At 49.3% G+C, this 21,206-nt stretch overlaps 1 long non-coding RNA gene across 1 annotated transcript in view; it reads right to left on the bottom strand.

Annotated features, from left to right (window-relative positions):
• Positions 1 to 3,918: 3,918 nt before the first annotated feature.
• The window catches only part of LOC114231331 (uncharacterized), a 31,455-nt gene continuing 14,167 nt past the window's right edge, over positions 3,919 to 21,206 (bottom strand). The window contains exon 3 of the long non-coding RNA XR_008557737.1: positions 3,919 to 4,675. This is a non-coding gene — a long non-coding RNA (uncharacterized LOC114231331). The remainder of the gene's footprint in view (positions 4,676 to 21,206) is intronic.

Below are 21,206 nucleotides of genomic sequence, written 5' to 3'. Positions count from 1 at the left end.
ATACATACAAGTGACTGTTTATCTAGACCTTACTCTTTCCCGGTCCTTATGGTAAGTGCCCTCCCTGTGTGAAGCCGCTCATTTATCCTTCACAGCAGTCTGTGACGTGGGCACTTGATGAGGAAACCGAGGCACAGAGAAGTTGAGAAACTTTCCCGAGGGAGGCAGAGCCTGGGTTCAAATCCAGACAGGCTGCCTCTCAAGCCTTATAGCTTTGAAGGCCAAGTCCAAGTTGCCCAGGGCCTTTCCAACCTGACAAAACGGGCGGAAGGGGAAATTCATTCAAGAACTATTTCTCCAGCAACTGCTTTAGGTCACACTGTGGACACAGGGCGCAACAGAAAAGTCCCAGGTCCTTTCAGGGGGAGGGAACAGGTGAGGCAGGGATTGCCAAATAATCACAAAAATGAATGTGACCTGGCCGGTGTGACTCAGCTGGTTGGCCGTCATCCCATACACGGAAAGGTCACTGGTTCAATTCCCAGTCAGGGCACACGCCCAGGTTGTGGGTTCGATCCCAAGTTGGGGTGTGCACAGGGGGCAGCTGATCAATGTTCTCTCTAACACTGTCATTTCTCTCTCTCTCTCTCTCTCTCTCTCTCTCTCTCTCTCTCTCTCTAACACTGTCATTTCTCTCTCTCTCTCTCTCTCTCTCTCTCTCTCTCTCTCTCTCTCTCTCTCTCCCCCCTCCTTTTCTCTCTAAAATCAATAAAAAATATATATATATTTTTTAAATGAATGTGAACTTGCAGTCCATGATGAGTGCTCAGAAGGGGAGGTTACCGGGGACCCAAAGGCACAATGCACCCTGGGAGTTTGCCCACGACCACACCCTCCAGTGGGAACAGAGCTGCTGGGGCAGGCAACAGATTCCTGAACCACCTGCTGGGAACTCAATTTCCCTTCCAAGCTGCAGGCTCTGCTGATTCAGGACAAGTTTTACAATCTTGTCTTTCCAGTGGGCAGAGGCCCTTTGAAATCGTGCCTGCCCTGCTCTTAGCACCTTGAGCTTCCAGCTCAGCTATGTCAAGAATGCCCCCTATGCCGGCCACCCAGGGAGTCACATTCCAGTGCAGTGGGAGCAGCATGCTGGCTGGCAGCTGGGAGCCGGGCCCCTGAGGAAAGACCCTGGCCTTGAGCCAAGCACCCAGGCCCTACAGAGACTCCATGTGGCCTTGGTTCCAGAAAATGGAACAGGATTTTTTTGGCAGTGAAGGTTAGACCTGTTCCCAATGCTCACAACCTTGGCTGATAGGTACCTGGGTACATTAGCCAACTTATTCCTCTCAGTGAGCTCTGGACCACCCCCTGGGCTCCCAGGGAGCACAGAGAAGGGGGGTGACTTGCCGAGACCACACCCCAAGAATAGACTTGGCATCTGGCTCCCTCCCTTGACATCCAGGGCCTCCCGAATCTCACCTCAGCCTCACCTTCACCGAGGGACTCACTCATCACCACTTAGTGAATATGTTTCTGGAAGCCAGACTCTTTGGATTCATTTTCTGGCTCCCCTGCTTTCCAGCTGACCTTGGGCAACTTTCTCAACCTCTCAGTGTCAGATTCCTCCTCTGCGGAATGGTGCTCGTGACAGGACCTTCCCCGGAGGGTTGCTGGGACGATCCAAGGAGATGAGACAATAAATGTAAAAGTGGTTACCACTGGGTCCAGGTGGACAGAAAGTGGTAGCTATTCTTATTGCATGTGTCTTGTTTTTACATAAATGGGCTCATACCCAACTACTTTGTGTTTGGGGCACCTTTCCAAATACCTCATTCTTCTAAACAGCGTCATAGAATTCTTATCTTCATTTGTTCATTCATCCTTTCATTTGCCAAACATGAATGTGTAGTATCAGCTTCTTATACACCCGGCAAGGACACACAACATATTAAGTCCTTGCTCTCAGTTCTCGTAGAGAGACAATTAACAAGCACACAAATAAATAATCGAGATCATTTCACCTGCCGAGTGCTACGAAGAAAATAAGATGGTGCAAAGTGATGGAGAGAGACTGGGTGGCGAGAGAGAAAGCCATTGAAATGCAGTGTTCTAATTCCCCGAAGAGATGGCATTCAGACTGCCACCAGCAGAAGGAGAAGGGGGGAGGCCAGGGAAGAACCGGGGCTAGAATATTCCAGGCAGAGGGAAGAGCAAGGGCAAAGGTCGTGAGTCTGGACTGAGCTCAGTGCCCTTTGACTGGAGGTAGGGAATGAGCATTTTTGAAATGATGGTGGAGAGGCCAGCTGGGGCCCAGCGGGTGGGGCCATGGTGGGAGCTCGGCTTTTATCCTGAGAGAATCAGGGAGCCACTGGAGCAGGGGAGACGCCTGCTCTAACACGAATTTTCACAAACCACTCTGGCTGCCGGGGGGGAATGAACTGGAGGGGCACTGATGGCAGAATGAGGGAGGGCACACATGCCCCCTCGGTGGAGGTTTGGGCTGTTTCTGTTTTCTCCCTCTTTGTACACAGTTTTGCAATAGAATTCTTATCTTGCACAGAAACTCCTGGAAGTGGGATGGTCGGGTTGAGCACACGAACATTTTTTTTTTTTTTTATCGTGTCCAGATTGCCACACTGCCTTCCATTTCTCCCCCGCGGTGCAGGCAGCAGTGCCATTCCCGGCTGCACTTTGTCCACCTGCTTTGGCTTTGCTCCGGGGAACACTCCCCCAACCTCGCCAGCCCTGGCCCACACCCCCTGTCCTGAATGCAATCGTATTTCTTGTTAAAAAGAAAAGCGTAGAATCAGGCCAAGTGGCTGAAAAAACTGCCCAGAGGCCACCTGTTCTAGTGGGAGTCATAAAAAGGCCTCCAGCACCCCAACAGGACCAATTTACCCTATTCTTCCAACCATGGTGACGTTGCCTCCCCCCCCCCCCCCCCCCCCCCCCCCGTTCAGCCATGAAAACAAGGCACGGCACTGAGATGGCAGTGAGAACAGGCCCTGAGTTTTCAAATGATCAAGGACCAGGAATGGAGAAAGCTGGGATCCTCTGAGCCCTCCGCCTCCCACCCCTCCGGGGCCACACCAGGCCTTATCAGCGCCCCCTAGTGGCCACCACCTGCCGGGCCGCCTCCAGACTTGCATTCCACGCCCACTCCACTGCCCAGACTTCCCTTTTCATGACTGGCCTTTTCAAAGAAAGAATTTCCTTTTAATCAGCAGCCACAGCATCTGCGGCAGTGTCAAAGCATAATTCTACTATCTTCTCATCACTTAGGGCTCATTTGTGCTGTCTGTTTGGGAGAAGGGGAAGGTGGCTGAGACTTATAACGAGCATGATTTTAATCTGGGCATTTGGAGATGCTTTTGAAGAAGGTTTATGTTATCTTTCCCAGACTGACCTGGTGAGTTACTTAATTGGGAGAGGATTTTGCAACATACTGTTTCTTAATATTTTATCTTTTAAGGCGAGTGACTTCTTTTTCCCGTAGCAAAATAGACGGATAGCAAACGCTTGGAAGCAAGTAGTCATTATTATTCATTAACTGCTGATGAGGTGGCAGCTGTCAGATTAGACTCATTGTCTCATTCTATCTTCTCAGCAACTCTATAATGGAGGTATGGATTTTGTAAAAATTTTACAAAAGAGGAAACCCAGGCACGGAGAAGTTAACTTACCCAAGGTTACGAGCTGGTCAAGGGCAGAACTGGGATGCCTTCCTTTGTAACCATGCTTTGCGCCGGCCACAGGGCCTTGGGCTGTCTCACGTTAGCCAAGCTGGAGTCATGTGACCCAGAATTCCCGTTGCATGTGGTGCTGGGTTGACACTGGCCACGTGCAACATTTTGCTCCAGGTTGCCAAGGCAGGAGTTAAGAAGCCACCATCTGTTCTTAAAAATATTTTTATTGATTTGAGAAAGGAAGGGAGAGGGAGAGAGAGAACATCAGCGATGAGAACCATTGATCGGCTGCCTCCTGCACGCCCAATACCAGGGATTGAGCCTGCAACCCAGCATGTGCCCTGACCTTTTTATGACTCCCACTAGAACAGGCGGGCCTCTGGGCAGTTTTTTCAGCCACTTGGCCTGATTCTACGCTTTTCTTTTTTCAGCCACCAGGAGGTCACGGTTCCACTCCTGCACGCCCATTACCAGGGATTGAGCCTGCAGCCCAGCATGTGCCCTGACCAGGAGTGGAACCGTGACCTCCTGGTTCATTGGTTGACACTCAACCACTAAGCCACGCCAGCTAGGTGCCACCATCGTTTCCTGCACTGAAGGTCAGTGCCCGGTGCCAGGCAGAGAGCCACTCACGCACGTCGGCGCTGACCTGCTGTCCACCTCGTTGGCATGGGGGCGACGCTCAGGTTCAGAGCTCCCACCAGACGGATCTCCCTGAGCTTCTCGAGTCCTGGGCCAGGAGCACCCGTTCCCCGACAGGTCGTTTTTGCATTGAGGCTGGTGACAGATAGATGCAATTTCCAGTTTGTCCTTGCTCTCGCCCACAGCGGCTCTTCTTTCTGCTGACCCGTAGAACCTTCCAGCTCACACTAAACGCAGGGGCGGCAGCCGGCACAGACAGCTCCACCGGCTCCCACACTGCTGAGGCCACAGCCCTACGGTGACTGTCTCCTCCCAGACCACTCGTAAGGGCTCTGCTTCTCTGATGGGACTCTCCCTGATGCACGGGGATTGGAAGTTGATTTAGAAAGTGACCAGCTCTCCTCCACCTAAATTTGACAGATTCAGCAAATAAAAACACAGGACATTCTATTAGACTTGAATTTCACACAAACAATGAACACCTGTTTAGTGTAAGTATATCTTATGCAATATTTGGGACATGCTTATACTAAAAACTTATCTGTCATTTATCTGAAATTCAAATTCCACTGGGAATAGGCATCTGTACTTTATCCGGCCACCCTATCGGTATCCCCCACACATGCCCTCCCAGGGAGAAGCACATCACTGAGCCTCTCCCATTTGCCAGACCTGACAAGAAGAACATTCGAGAAAGCACGCAACCAGCGTGTGGGAGCCTGGGAGGATGGAGCCGGACAGGCTGAGCTTGGTCCTTGCAGGACCTCAGTTCGCCCTCCTGGGCTATGCTGAAAGGCTGGGGAGTTCCCGAGGGACCCCGAGGGACCCCGAGTCCACACACTGATCATCACCACCTCAGGATAAAGTTCCAGTTCTTTCTTTTTAAAAAAAGTATGTATTTTAAATGTTTCATTTATTGATTTTTTAGAGAGCAGGAGATGTGGGGGTGGAGAGAGAGAGAGAAAGAGAGAGAGAGAGAGATAGAGAGAGAGAGAGAGAGACAGAGAGAGAGAGAGAGAGAGAGAGAGAGAGAGAGAGAGAGAGAGATCTGTTGTTTTGCTTATTTATGCATTCATTGCTTGGTTCTTGTATGTGCCCTGACTGGGATCGAACTGCAACCTTGGCGTATCAGGACGATGCTGTAACCAACTGAGCTGCCTGGCCAGTTCTTACGTGAGGCATTTAAGGGTCCAGCCTGCCACCCACCTCACCTCTTGCCTACCTCATAAGACCACCTAGAAAGATGATATTCCCCAAAGACAATCTCTCCTCACCTGCAGGGCTTCACCTTCACTCTTCTCCTTGCCTGGAATGCCTCTCCCTCCCTTGAATATCCTTTAAACTCCTACTCACCCTTTACCCCTTTAAGATCACCTCCTCCCTGAAGCCTTCCCTGACCACAGCAGTCAGAGAAGGCACAACAGTGCCTTCACGTCTCTGGACCTTTGGGCTTCTTTCACACTTAGATTACAATGGAATCATAGCTTATACCTGTTTAATATGCTCTTAAGACAAAAGAAAAAAAGAGCCGAAACCGGTTTGGCTCAGTGGATAGAGCATCGGCCTGCGGACTGAAAGGTCCCAGGTTCGATTCCGGTCAAGGGCATGTACCTTGGTTGCGGGCACATCCCCAGTAGGGGGTGTGCAGGAGGCAGCTGATCGATGTTTCTCTCTCATCGATGTTTCTAACTCTCTATCCCTCTCTCTTCCTCTCTGTAAAAAATCAATAAAAAATATATATATATAAAAAAAAAAGAAAAAAAGAAAAGAAAGGTGAATAATTAAATTTTGGCACCAGTGGTTCAATGGATGTGAGATGCAGGGGAGAATCTGTGAGAATCTTTATTTTTTTTTATTTATGCATGGGACTTTAATGGACATTCAGGTTTTTCACTTACGGTGTCAAAAAAAAAATAGCATGACACAACTATATTGGAATGCAGTGTTAGATACATTCCAGCATAATGTAACCCTCAGTCCCCCGGGCCTCTCATCCTACAACTCCTGATACGGGTAGGCTTTAGAGATAAATGGTTTTGGTTCTTGTGAAGTAGCAGCACAGTGGTCAGGAATGAGGGGGTTGGCAGTCCAGACTGGTCTGAGGTGAGATTCCAGCTCGGCCACTTACTCTTCTATAAACTTGAGCAATTTGCCAGCACCTCGGTGCCTCGGGCTCCTCATCTGTAAACCGGGTGTAAGGAGAGTGTCTTCTCCGTCAGGCAGCGCCTCACACCCACCGATGCTGCACCAGGCCCCGGCGCTGCAGGGGCGGGAAGGCAGCGGGCTCCCCAGGAGGCCAGGCGCGGGTCTCCCACCTGTGTCTCCAAGGACACGCCAAGTCCATTTTCATTATCCTGGAGTTTCACGCTCCAAGCGGACTCCGGCATAGCACCCTCAGAAGAATGAACCCAGCAGACAGGCCTGGGATAAAGTCCCAGCCGGCCATTTCCAGTCGTGTGACCTTGAGCAAGTCCCTGCAGCCTTGCTCATCTCACCTGTCCGATGGAGACGATGGTACCCACCGCGCAGGGCACCTGTGCTCATACGTTTGACACCTGGCTTCTTTAGATTACTGTTCCTACGGCTGGTACCACTCTGTGCTGCATTTTCCGTTTGCGTGTGGTTCTCCCCACAGCCTGGGAACCCTTGAGGATGGGCATTAGTTCCAATTAGTCCAGGTTTCAAGGTCAAGTCTGTACTCAGAATCAAGAAGGCATCCACATATGGGGAAAGAAGGAGGGAGGGAGGGAGGGAGGGAGGGAGGGAAGAAAGAAAGGAAGGGAGGAAGAGGAAAGGAGGAAGGAAGGGAGGGAGGAAGGGAAAGAGGGAAGGAAGGAAGGAAGGAAGGAAGGAAGGAAGGAAGGAAGGAAGGAAGGAAGGAAGGAAGGAAGGAAAGAAAGGGAGGGAGGGAGGGAGGGAGGGAGGGAGGGAGGGAGGGAGGGAGGAAAGAAGGAAGGGAGGAAGGGAGGGAGGGAGGAAGGGAGTGAGGGAGGGAGGGAGGGAGGGGAGGGAGGGAGGAAGGAAGGAAGGGAGGGAGGGAGGAAAGAAGGAAGGGAGGAAGGGAGGGAGGGAGGAAAGGGAGGGAGGGAGGAAAGAAGGAAGGGAGGAAGGGAGGGAGGGAGGAAAGAAGGAAGGGAGGGAGGGAGGGAGGGAGGGAGGGAGGGGAGGAAGGGAGGAGGGAAGGAGGACCATCTCCTTTCTCTGGCCCCCAGCTTGTCTGACAAGGGTCTGATCAGAGGAATGGATCAACAGCCCCTGTTCACTCTCATACCTCCTTCTGGAATCACAACTTAGGTTTCTAGCTGTCTAATTTATTATTACATGGTGCAGTGCGGGGTAATTATACACTGTGGTATAATTTGTTATAACTTGGGCTGAGGCCTGTAACTGTATAATTTATTATTATACAGTACCGTGCTGAATAATACGAAGAGTATATAATTTCTCTCAGGCTTACGAGCAGCCTAACCTGTAATCCAACTGCAGCACGTGGACTGTGTGGATGAGTTAATGTTTCTACGGAAACCTCAACTTGGAGGTTGCTCCATTGCTAACTTCTTTCCTGGGGCCTCGAAAAACACCTCCTGGCTGCGAGTTGCCAAGTTCCTGGTACTCCCTGGTGTGCCCGAGGCTGAAAGCTCAGGCAGCCCTGGCCCTGGCCCTGGCCCAGGCTGAGCGGGTCGGACATCGGGTCACAGAAAAGGAGGGCCCAGAATTGTCACCCTGCCGAGGGAACACGGTGAGGCCACCGCTTGCCTGGGAGGATGCCGGCAGCAGGTGCAGAACTGCGATCCAAACAATTCTCAGGGGGAAGGGGGTGTGAGGGTGTGGGAAGAGATTGGACAAAGGTCTTACACCTATGGATGAAGACAGTGGCGGGGGGTAAGGGCATGGGGTGGGGTGGGGAATCAGGTGGAGGGGAGCTATGGGGGGGGGGGGAAGAGGAACACCTGTAATAATCTGAACAATAAAGATTTATTTAAAACAAACCAAAACAGTGTCCTGGGTGCCCAGCGGGGCGCCCGCTTGCAGGGCCTCAGCGCTGTGGCTGATAACGCTTGTGTTCTGCTCTCAGCTCCGGGGACACATCGTTGAACCAGGAAAGGTCCCCATGGAGCTCACATTCTGCGAGTCCAGAGCTTACCCCTCTCACGTCCCTGTTTCTCCAAGCGCGGTCCCTGGACCTGCCTCACCGGAGGCTGTTTGGAAATCCAGAACCTCAGCCACCCTCCCTGCTGCATCGGCTGCGTGTTCACACGCCCCCTGGGGATTCAGACGCACTGGGCTCTGGCGGCGCTGCCACAGGACTTAGGAAAGCACCACTTCCCGCCACAGACCCCCTATTCCCCGAGCTTCAGTGCAGACCTCCTTCTCCCTGGGGACTTGCTTCTTCTTGTTTAAAGAATATGTTTTTTTCCTGGTCACACAAGTTTACTGTGAAACGTTTGGAAATGACCAAAAAAAGCTCACAAAGAAGAAAATTGAAATCACCCAGAGTTCTGCCATCCAGAGATGACATTGTTAATATTTTAGTGACTAATTCATCGGAGACTTTTTCTACATACATGTACCTTTCCTAAACAAAACTTCAAGGAAGAGTGGAATGGTGTGGAGCAGCGGTTTCACACATCCCGTGAGCATCCATCTGAAAGGCTCGCTCTGACACACATGGCTGCCCCCCCCCCCCCCCCACCTCCCTGGAGCTTCTGACCTGAGGGCCTGGAGCCGGCCTGGAGCCGGCCTGGGGATTGCCCTTCATGTGGAGCTGCTGGTCCAGGCCCCGCATTGTGGGAAGAGCTGGTGTGGCTGGTAAGGTCCTGGACTCTGGGATTTTTAGCGACAGAGGTTGGAATCCTGACTCGACCACCTGCCACTGCCTGCAGGGAAGTCTCTCTGCTCCAGCTCCTACAAGGACTGTGTCTGCCTCCGACGATCATTGTAGGGGCTGAATGAGTTCATGGAATAAGTAAAGCACATAGGAAGCATTGATTCTGATTAAATGCAGATCATTTTATAGTCGAGATTTCTTAAACAACTGCTTACAAACATGTTCCAAGTCATTATTCTGCGTCTTTGTTTTTAAAGGTTGCAGGGTTGTCTTTCAAACTGATGCGCTCACCAGGTCCCTCGTTGTGAATGGATGTAATACACACACGGCTGCAATGCGTGTTCTCATGGATAAATCACGGTGCGCCTGCCCGATGTCTCCTTGGGATAGAATGTTCTAGATGTGAAATTGCTGGCTCCAACGATATGAACATAGCTAAGGGTCTTGATAAGCTTTATTAAATGGCCTTTCAGAAAAAAAAAATTATACTGATTTGTGATGCCATCAGCAGCGCACGAGAGCATGCGTACAACAGTTTTTGGAACCATGCTAATATTTTGTTTGTTCACTGGGATTTTTCCGATGACTACTGAAGTTGAATATCACCCCCTCCAATATCTTAGGATTAAAAAATAATGTGTTTTAATCCCTCTAAGCCTGTGTTTATATGAAAGCACCCAGCCCTTTTCCCCTCTAATGAACTGACTGTAGCTTGGCATCACGCCACACTCCTCGCCCCCGTGGGCGCAGAGGCGTCAGCGCACAGGTAACAGCTGCCGGATTTAAATCCCACCTGTGCTGCCGGTAACAGACCTCCCACTTAATGGGCAGGTGTGGACGAGAGCAGGCATGAAACAGGAAGGGGGCGAACAGATGGAGAGAAGTCATTTGTTCAACAGAAATTCCTCCATCATCTCCCACGCGTCAGGCCCTCTGCTAAAGATGGAGGGGCGGGAGGGAGGGGAGGACGTCTCGAAGGCCAGGGAGGGGAGAGCAAGCCCGGGAGCCCGCCCTGCAGAACACACACAGCCAACACACACGGCAAAGTGAACTGTAACGGGCGGATGAGGAAAAGGGGTAGGGGTTTGTGTAGGAAATGGCACTGGCTTGGAAGTCAGAGAGGACCTGCATTCACATCCTGTCTCTTGCCCTGGCCGGTTTGGCTCAGTGGATAGAGCGTCGGCCTGTGGACTCAAGGGTCCCAGGTTCGATTCCGGTCAAGGGCCTGTACCTTGGTTGCGGGCACATCCCCAGTGCGGGGTGTGCAGGAGGCAGCAGATCGATGTTTCTAGCTCTCTATCCCTCTCCCCTTCCTCTCTGTAAAAAATCAATAAAATATATATATTTTTAAAAGAGTTGCTTTAAAAAAAAAAAAAATCCTGTCTCTCCCAGCTCCGGGCTTTGGGCAGGTTGCTAACCTTTTCGAGTCTTCTGCCTTTGTAAAATGTAAGGAATATCCATTTTGAGGCTTAAACAAGTTAAAACAACAAGTAAAAAAAATATCTGGAAACAGGTAGGGTATAAGTCTCAAAGCACCAAAAAAAATAGACTCTAAGAAGGTCTTATTTAGTCCATCCAGTGTTTTTGAAAACGATTTAAAAGAGGAATTAGGAAGGCTTCGATCAATGGTTCTCCCTAATTGCTCCATAGAAACACCTGGAGATAGATTGGTTCCTGGCGAAGAGATCTAAGCTCATTCATCGACTTTCCTTCTGGCCAAGAGGGAGTAACAGTGAATGAGTTTATCCTCTCGCCTAAAACAAAAAGCTGGGGAAAGATGTGAAACAACAGTTTTCAAGACGTGGACGTCAGACGGCATCGGCATCGATCCCGGGGAGATAGAAAACCAAAGAGGGAGCCCGGTGCTGGCCGCAGGCCGCGGGGCAGCGGGGAGCCAGGCGGAGCCCAGCGTCTGTCTCCCTGAGTTGCAGCTCCAAGATGCAGCGGGGAGGTCAAGGTGGCTGGACTTCACAGGGCGGAGTGTCACTGGGGAGCAAGCTGCACAGAATGAGATGGGGGCAGGGGGGCGGGGGGATTGAAAGTGAAAAAGAGCGAGAGCACGAGCAAGCCCGGGAGCCCGCCCTGCAGAACACCTTCTTCTGAGCGCTGTGAGCACGTCTCTGTCAGCGATTCTCCAGGGAAGCGAGCCAAGAGGGAGAAGAGGCGTCTATCATAACCCCGGCCCCCCTTATCTGCGGTCTCCCTTCCCGTGGTTTCAGTTGCCAGCGGTCAACCATGGTCTGAAAATATTAAATGGAAATTTTAGACATACTCCATTCGTGAGTTTTAAATTGCGTGCTGTTCTGAGTAGCGCGATGAAATCTCACACTCTACCGTGCCTTCCTGCCAGAGACATAAATCATCCCTTTGTCCAGCTGCATACACTATCCGCCCGTGAGTCACTTAGAAGCTGTCTCAGTTATCAGATGGACTGTCGTGGTTTTTGCAGTGCTTGTGTTCAAGTAACCCTTATTTTACTCAATAACGGCCCTGAAATGCACGCGCAGTGATGCTGGCAATTCGGATATGCCAAAGACAAGCTGCAAAGTGTATGTATGCATAGAAAAAAAAAAACACAAAACATAGTATACATGGGGCTCAGCACTATCTGTGGTTTGAGGCATCTACTGGGCAGGTCTTGGAATGTACCCCCCACAAATGGGGGGGAGGGGGGGGCGGACAACTCATGTAGGTATGGAGGCTAAGAAGTCCTAAGATCTGCTCTCTGCAAGCTGGACAACCAGGAAAGCTGTGTGGTGATTCCATCGGAGTCTAAAGGCTTGAGAACCAGGGGAACTGGCAGTGTACGTCCAAGTTCAAGTCTAAAACCCTGAGAACCAGGAACGCTGGTGTCTGATGTCCCAGGACAGGAGAAGATGGATGTCTGAGCTCAAGCAAAGAGCAAATTCATCCTTCCTTCCTCCACCTTTCCATTCTCATCAGGCCCTCAGGGGACTGGATGAGACCCACCCACATTGGTGAGGGTGATCCTTGGTCACATGCTACTCTCTTCCAAAACCACTGTCACAGACACACTCAGGAATGAACCAAAGAACTTATATACTTATACGCATAGCCCATGGATGAGGGCAATAGGGCGTGAAGACGAGGGATGGGGGTGGGAAGGAGGGGCTGGGAGGAGGGGGATAAGGGAGAGTAAACAGGAGACACTGTATATCAACTAAAAATATACATTAAAAAAATAGAAAATGTAAAAAAATAAAAAGAAATGTTTTGCCAGGTCTCTGGGCATCCCTTAGCCCAGTAAAGTACATACATAAATTAACTGTCACAACATGTGTGAAAACTATCTGCGGTTCATAACCATCATCAGTCCACCCCTTGCCAATTTGGTACATATCAATATCACCCTTAAACCACACTGAACCTCCAAATAAAGACAATAAAAGGTCATAATACCATCTAACACGATAGAATTATCCTGTGTACAACCAAAATACACTAATCCCTTCCCCAGAAGAGGAGATACAGTCCTTAAGTGATGTTTACTCTTCTCCTGATGTTCCATAGCGAAAACGTTATGATACAAAATTAACACTTAAATACTGCCATCAGGTCAACACGTCTTCTGTTACATGATAAAGGTAATAAGAGAAGAAAGAAAACAAAGGTATTTACTTAACACCTGTATATGTACACACAAAGGTAGCCACCACAAAATAAGGAGGATACTCATGGCAATGACAGTCCTTGTTTCTGTAACCCAGGGGTCCTCAAACTTTTTAAACAGGGGGCCAGTTCACTGTCCCTCAGACCGTTGGAGGGCCGGACTATAGTTAAAAAAAAAAACTATGAACAAATTCCTATGCACACTGCGTATATCTTATTTTGAAGTAAAAAAACAAAACAGCAAAAACACGCGCATGTGGCCCGCGGGCCGTAGTTTGAGGACGCCTGCAACTGGATCTGCTGGATCAGGCGGCCAAGTGGCGAGCCTGACCAGCCGCACGCCTTCTCTTCTGAGCCCCACTCAACACCGGCAGCTTTCAGATCACTCAGTAAATGGGCTGGAGCAGCACGCCCAAATGAGGAATCCGTCGCCTCCCAAATCCAGAGGTGCCCTAGGCCTTGAGCCTCTTTCCGGGTTGTGGAAAGGGCCAGATGCAGCAACTCACCCTTCACCTTAAGAAGCGTATCTCAACGTGCTAGAAATTTCACCGAGGAAGAAGGCTACTGAATTTTTGTCGTATTTATGCCCTGTGCTCCAACGCACACACGGGTTATACCAATAAGTCTAGAGCATACTACTTCCTGCTCACTAAGTCCAGACAGCATCATGCCATCAATGTAGTGGGTCCGTGTGGTGGCTTGTGGAAAGGAAAGGAGACCAAGATCCCTGCAAGCTACATTAAGACATAGGGCTGGAGAGTTGATATACCTCAGAGGGAGGACAGTGAAAGTGTATTGCTGGCCTTCCCAGCTCAACGCAAACTGCTTCTGGTGGGCCATATAGGCATGTACGAGCAAAAAGGCATTTGCCAGGTCAATAGCTACAAACCAGGTACAGGGAGTGGGAGGTGTGCGTGTTAATATGCTCAAGGAATGAAACCACATCTGGCACAGAAGCTGCAATTAGAGTCACCCCCTTGGTTGAGCCTAGGACAGCCCACTGTCATTCAAGATTCATCTGTCTTTTGCACCAAATAGGAGAGTTGAATGGGGATACACTGGAATCGCTGCTGCTGCATTTTCAAGTCCTCGGTGGTGGCACTAATCCCTGCAGTCCCTCCAGGGATGTGGTATGGCTTTTGATTAACTATGTTCCTAAGTAGGGGCAGTTCTAATGGCTTCTGCTTGGCCTTTCCCACCATAATACCCCTCACCCCAGAGGTCAGGGAACCCATGTGGGGATTCTGCAAGCTGCTACGTAGTTGATTCCAATTACACATTCTTGAACGGGGAAATAAGCGCAGGGCGAGTCTAGGGACCCACGGTGAGATGGATCTTATCCACAGCCTCATTGATCACCTGAGCTCCATAAGCCCTACTCTGAATGGTGGGCCACAATGGCATTTGTGTCTCCGGGAATCAATGTCAGTTCAGAGCCAGTGTCCAGTTGTAATAGGCAGTTAGACAGACATGAGCAGAGCGAGGTTGATGGGCCAGATATAGAAGGTCACCAGGGCTGGTGACCTAGCAAGGGACAAAACTGGGAAAACAAGGACCTCGCCCCCAGGGTAACCTTTCATCCCCAGTGAGAGGGTTAACTTGAAACACAGGCAGACAGGGCAGGGGCCCAGGGGAAAACAGAGGCAGGTGGGACACAGGCTGGGGCAGACACGGCTGTTTGAGCAGCCCAATCACAGAAACCAACCAAGCAGGAGTAACAAAACGTTTCTGGACTCAAAGCGGGAGGCAAGGGAAACCAAGGGAGGGCCCGCAACAATGAGGTGTACGAACTCATAGAAACAGAGAAAGTTCAGCATAGGGACAGAGAAAGAACACACAGAAACAGGGAAAGTTCAGGTTCGTTGCTGGGCAAGAACAACTGAGGGACTCAGTCAGGTGATGACATGGATACAGAATCAGGCTTGGAGCGAATATCTATCCCTGGACTACAAGGCTTTAACGGACAGCCCATTACTGGGGAGTCTGAATCGGCTTGTAATAAATTTCCCACACGTTTGCTTAAATCTTCTGGTCCGCGGAGCTCATTCTTCGGCGTCGCAAGACATGACCCCGGGGGGAAAACCCTTGTCTCACTGTTCCGGTCATCACCAGCATATCACTGGTCTTGTGGTTTGGACCCCCTGACCTTTCATATCACTGGTCTTGTGGTTTGGACCCCCTGACCTTTCATATCACTGGTCTTGTGGTTTGGACCCCCTGACCTTTCATATCACTGGTCTTGTGGTTTGGACCCCCTGACTTTTCCTCCCTAAGGATAACATCTAGGCCTCAGTTGTATTTCAGCTCCAGGCCCAGGAAAGCAGCAAAACCAGATAAGTGATGCCTCAGGACCAGCTGCATTGTCTAATGACCCCCCCACCCTGTCCTGGGCTGACCGATGAGTGGGGGCCATGACCCTAAAAGAGCGCACATGGTAAGTAGATGAATATTCTACTGAGACCCTCCCCTGAGACCCTCCCCTATCATTCCCCCGTGTGTGTGTGTGTGTGTGTGTGTGAGTGAGTGTGTGTGTGAGAGAGAGAGAGAGAGAGAGAGAGAGAAAGAGAGAGAGAGAGAGAGAAATACCCCCAGGGTAAAGGGACCCAGGGCATTAGGTATGAAGGGGCCTCGGGAGACTTGCAACCAGGGGAACAAGGGGCAGCTGCGATTTGTCCCAGGCTAACCCCTGAACCTGTCTCCAAGGCCTCTTTTTCTCTGACTGCCCAGCCTAGGCTCTCCTGCTGCTGCTTCTACGATAAGCCCGTCCTTGTTCCACTGTCCCCAGCTTTAATAAATGTCCCATCTGCATGAGCTTTTTCTGTGGCCAATAACTTCCTGCTTCCTTTGCTGCACTGTGTCTCTTGACTGAAATCTTTTCTTCAAGAAGACCAGAACCGAGGTCTCCTTGTCTCACCAGGAGCACAGTAATCCCCAAACGCTCTGATTATTTCCTGTTCCCTAATGTAAGGGACCATGGGCCTTTAGGGAGAAGCCTGGGATTAACAGTACACATTTTCAGAAGTGTATGGGATCCTTCCTCCAGGGGACCTGGTCTCCCTTCCTTCGAGGGGGGTCTGGGTCTATAAACCAGCTCTGGTCTGGGAATTACTTGAGGGACCATAACTCTGTTAGTATGACTCAGATTTGACTCTTGTTCACTTGACCTAGCATTTTTCTGCTTACGCGGGTCAAGTAAGAATTCAGTAGGCTTCCTATCTATTTCACATCTCCAAACACCATTATTGACTAGCCAACGCCATAGGTCTATGAGGGTCGAACTATTCTGATTGCTGCTTTGATTCTCCTGTCCACTGTGGTAACCACGCCCACCTTGCCTTTGGTGGATCCGTGTAGCCACGTGCCTCCTACCACCCCGGGACCCAATAACTTCCATTGCATTTAGGTTTTTGCAGTTCCCACTGTGAGGTCTTGCCTACAGAGGAGAGTGATTATGGAGCTCCTCAAGATGCTGGAACTCCTCCCACAAATTTATTTCTCACAGTATTGGTAAAACGTGTGTCTTCTGGACCCTCCCAGTGTGAGGTAGTAGATCTTAAATGACAAATCCACTGTAACATTCGAATCTCCCCAAACCTCTGAATCCCTTCCTTTGCATTAAACCACAGGAGGTTGAGCATTTCCAATTCATTTACCGTGAGCCATCTTTTGGTCCATGTTTCAGCCAATCAGACAATTACGCCCTTCCTGACTTCCTGAGCTACAACAGTGAATGCAGACTCTCTGCTTAGTGAGCCCATGTCAATCAACTTGGAATGACCCTTCCACCATTATCCCGACACCCTTCGTGTCGTTCCTACACATGTTCCTGGGATTCATTGCAAAACTCAAGAAGTTCTTTTGGAGTGTGGCTCACCTTGTGACCCAAGTTTACGGACCTGCTGGGATTTAAGTCTAGCCACGGCTCTGGAAGCAACAAAAGGGTGATAGTGGTTGATCCTGGGGAGAATCAGCATTGTGCGGCATCACAACTGTCTTGGGAGGTCATTACAGTTTCCTCAGGTGACACAGGGTTAATCCCCTTACCTGAAGGTGGAAAGTGAATACCTCTGGGGTTGGGGAAGCCACTTTTGCTGGGGAAGGAGAGGGGCAATTATCCTGGGGGTCAGGAAACCTCTTCCACTGGCAAAGAAGACTCATCAGAATTTAGAGGTTCAGTGTCCCCACACACCCACTTTCCAACTTCAGGATCTCAGCCTTCCCAATCAACACCTTCACTGGAACAGCAGACGCCCTGTGAGGCTGAGAGTCCAACTTGCGTTGTAATTCAGCCAGTCGCAGGATGATGTTCTGTATTTGCTTTTCAGCAGTTTCACCCTTGCGGACTCCTTCAGGGCACACATAGCCGCTCTCAGGCCACTTACACTGAGTTTGAGCTGGGAATTTGAATCCCTGAACTCATTCTTTTCCTCCCCCACTTTGTTCAGCGACACTAGGCCAAGCAACCAATGTCATTATATTCCCTAGTTTCCCAAAAATGTTTACAAGTATCATACACCGTCACCCAGCTCCTTGCTTTGTATTGATTAGGTTGAATAGGAGTATCCAAGGCAGCTATTTTGTGTATCGCTATAAATAGTTCACACCATGGGAAGCAAGGAACAGACTGCAGAATCTTGGAGGGAAGGCAAGGGATGGAGGGTGGGTGGGAGGTAATCAACCAAAGACCTTGTATGCATATATGCATAACCCATGGACACAGACAATGGGGTGGTGAAGGCCTGGGGCAGTGGCGGGGGGGGGGGCGGGCTGGAGAGGGTCAATGGAGGGAAAAAGGGGACATATGTAATACTTTCAACAATAAAGAATTATTTTAAAAAATAGTTCACACCATGTAATATCAGCTCTCTTTACTACTGAATATAGAGTCATTTGCATCTATAAATCTAATCATATTAGAGAACCTATTCCAAAAATGCCAGAACCAATTCAGAAAATTGATTCTTAAAATTCTGTTCCTCAGGGTTCTCTAGAGAAACAGAATCAATATAGAAAATCTGAGAGAGGGAAAGAGAGAGAGAGATTTATTATAGGAATTAGCTCATTTGATTATGGAGGCAAAGAAGTCCCACTAGGAAAGCTGATGATGTAATTCAATCCAAGTGCCAAGACCCAAGAACTGAGGAGGGGGACTGATGTTATAAGTCCTGACCCAAGTTCAGAAGATGAGAACCAAGAGCACCAATATCTTCCCTGGCCAGGTAGCTCAGTTGGTTAGAGCATCATCCCTATACCACAAGGTTGCAGGTTCAATCCTGTCAGGGCAGACACAGAATCGACCTATGAATATATAAATAAATGGAACAACAAATAGATGTGTTCCTCTCTCTTTCTCTAAAAAAACAAACAAACAAACAAATAAATAAATAGAGCACCAATATCTGAGGGCAAAATGGATGAAAGTTCCAGCTCAAGCAAAGAGCAAATTCATCCTTCCTCAACATTTTTGTTCTATTCAGGCCCTCAACGGATTGGATGAGGCCCACCCACATTGGTGAGGGTGATCTTTGCTCAGTCTACAGATTTGAATGCTAACCTCTTCCAGGAACACCCCCACAGACACATGCAGAAGTACTAGTTTACCAGCGATTTAGGCATTTCTTAGCCCAGCCAAGTTGACATTCAATTAGCCATCAAAACATGTATGTGTGGAAACTACCTGAGGCCAGCAAAGATGAAAGGAAACAATCCCAGGAGCCCACACAGGGCTGGGAATAGTTCCCAGGAGCCTAGGTGGAAAATCTCATAATGCACAGGGAAATAGAGCACTGACAACATTTATGCCTCAGTAGTGGGACAAAATTAGGGCAGTGAAGCTACTCTTTATGATACTATAATGGTGGATAAATGTCACTATATGTTTGTCCAAACATACAACACCAAGAGTGTATCCTAATGTAAACTATGGACTTTGGGTGATAACGATGTGCCAATATAGGTTCATCAGTTGTAACTAATGTACCACTGTGGTGGGGGATGTTGATCATGGAAGAGGCTGTACATGTGTGAGAGTAGGGGGCATATGAGAAATCTCTGTACCTTCCTCTCAATTTTGTTGTGAACTTAACATGGATCTAAAAAATTTAAGACTTTATATATGAAAAAGAAAAGTCTTATCTACTAAGCCAACAAAGGAGATAAAATGGAATCCTAAGAAATATTCAATACAAAAGAAAAAAATGGAAAAAAAGAAACAAAAGATAAATAGGACAAATAGAAAACAAATATCAAGATGGTGGGTTAAATGCAACCATATCAATTGTTACATAAAATGTAAATAGTCGCCCTAACCGGTTTGGCTCAGTGGATAGAGCGTTGGCCTGTGGACTCAAGGGTCCCAGGTTCGATTCTGGTCAAGGGCATGTACCTTGGTTGCAGGCACATACCCAGTAGGGAGGGTGCAGGAGGCAGCTGATCGACGTTTCTCTCTCATGGGTATTTCTAGCTCTCTATCCCTCTCCCGTCCTTCCTGTAAAAAATCAATAAAAAAAAATATATATATATATTTTTTTTAAAATGTAAGTAGTCGAAATACCCTATTCAACAGGCAAAAATTGTCAGGTTGGATTAAAAGTCCACAATATGCTTGGCCTCTTTAGGTTCTTGAGTTTGCTGCCCTTCTAATAAAGACTCAGTAAACGATAAAAGCTAACTCTTACTGACCATTTCCTGTGAGCCTGATAGTGTTTTAAGGGCTTGAGATATATTATCTCATCTAATCCTCTCAACAGCCCCAGGAGGTAGGAACTAATGTCACCCCTGCATTAAATCTGAGTTTATAAAGTGAGGCCCAATGAAGTGAAGGAAATTGTCAAGTTCACCTCACAGTAGAGCGGAGCAAGGCAGCCCCAGCAGCTTGCTCTACCTTCCCACCGAGCTGCCTCTTGGACGTGTGGTCCCTTCTCTGGGGGCCAAAGAATAAGGCAGGACCATCTGTGTTGGGGATAAGAATGGCGAGGACTTCCCAGCCTGTGCCAAGGGAATGTCAGCACGGAGATGCAGCCAGTTAGCCTCAGGAAACAGCTGCCAGAACCTCAGAATGAACCTTTATCCACCACCACTTTCTCCCCAAGGGCCTTGACTTTGATTCCAGGGTTCAGCTGTCAGCCCAGCATATGGATAATCTCTGTGTGGCCGATCCCACCCTTAGGATGCTGTTCTGCCAGTCAACCGTAGAGACAGGATCTCTTTGGGAAAACAAGCCTTTGGAAGCGGTTCCAAATACCAAGCAACAAGATTATTCCAGCATTCTCAGGCGACGTGAGGTGGGCCGTTGTCAAAGGTCGCAGAGCTGCTCCCATGGCGGGATCAATGGCCAGGTTGGACACAAACTTCAGAAGACCAGGAAGGGTTATTGGCCTGATTTAGACACAGACATCCATAAAGACATTTTGTTCATTCATCCATTCTCCCATAGAAGAGTTACATAGCACCTTCAGTGTGCCTCTCACTGCTCTCTCAGCCCTGGTGATGCAGTAAGAACTGTGGAAAGATTCCTGCCTCCCCGGGGTTCCCAGTCTAGGGGAGGGATGCAAAATAAGTCTTTGCAATAAAGCATGATGACTGAGGAAACAGCTCCATGGCAAGGTATAATGGATGCACCCAACCATGTTTTGAAGGATGAACAGGAGTCTTCTGGGGTGGGGGTGGGGGTGGGGTGAGGCAGAGAAGACCATCATAGGCAGACAGCCAGAAGTCACAGAGGCAGGAGCGAGTAGGGGCAGAACATGTGGGGATTTCCAGGCTTGGATAAGCAAGGAGGGTACAGGTGAGAAGGTGGAATTGGGCAAGCCTGGAGAAATAGAATGAGCCAGATAGGAAAGGACTTTCAATGCCTGGCCATGGAGTTTGGGCATGACCCTCTGGCCTGAAGCAAGGTGCCCTGGAAGAGTTTTATGTAGGTGGATAACATGAGAATATTGGAGTTTCAGAGGGGCCACACCAGAGGCAGAGGGACAGCCATGTCGGGGCTGAGGGAAGCTACTAGAAGCAGAGATATGAGAGAGGGGGCTGGTAGGAAGATGCTGGCAAGAGATAATGAGGGTCTGATTTAGGCCAATGTCAATCTGGCTGACAAAGGGGTTGGAAAGAGTGAAGAGGTGGAATGGGCAGGACCTGCAGGCCTATCAGATGCGGGGAGGGGGAGCAGAAGCTGGGAAAGGCTGTGATGGAGTGGACCTAGAAGATATTTCTGTGGAGGTGCATTGTGCAGAGTATGACCACAGACAGAGGGGAGGGTTAAGGGAGACTCTTCACCACTGGCTCTGACTGATCAGGAGAGGTGGGTGCTGTCACCAGGGACACTGTGGGGGAGCCTGGACTTCTTGCAGACCTGCAGGCTGTTCTCTCAGAGCTGATGGGTGCCAGAAGGGGATTAGGGCAGACCGAGCTCCAAACATGCCATCCTCACAATACACAAAGCTAAAGATCTTAAGAGTCAATACCAGAAAGAAAGGAGTGTG

This window comes from Eptesicus fuscus, chromosome 12, assembly GCF_027574615.1.
Source record: "Eptesicus fuscus isolate TK198812 chromosome 12, DD_ASM_mEF_20220401, whole genome shotgun sequence".
Lineage (NCBI taxonomy): Eukaryota > Metazoa > Chordata > Mammalia > Chiroptera > Vespertilionidae > Eptesicus > Eptesicus fuscus.
The sequence above is the reverse complement of the archived record's forward strand: the minus strand, read 5'-3'. Positions and strand labels throughout refer to the sequence as shown.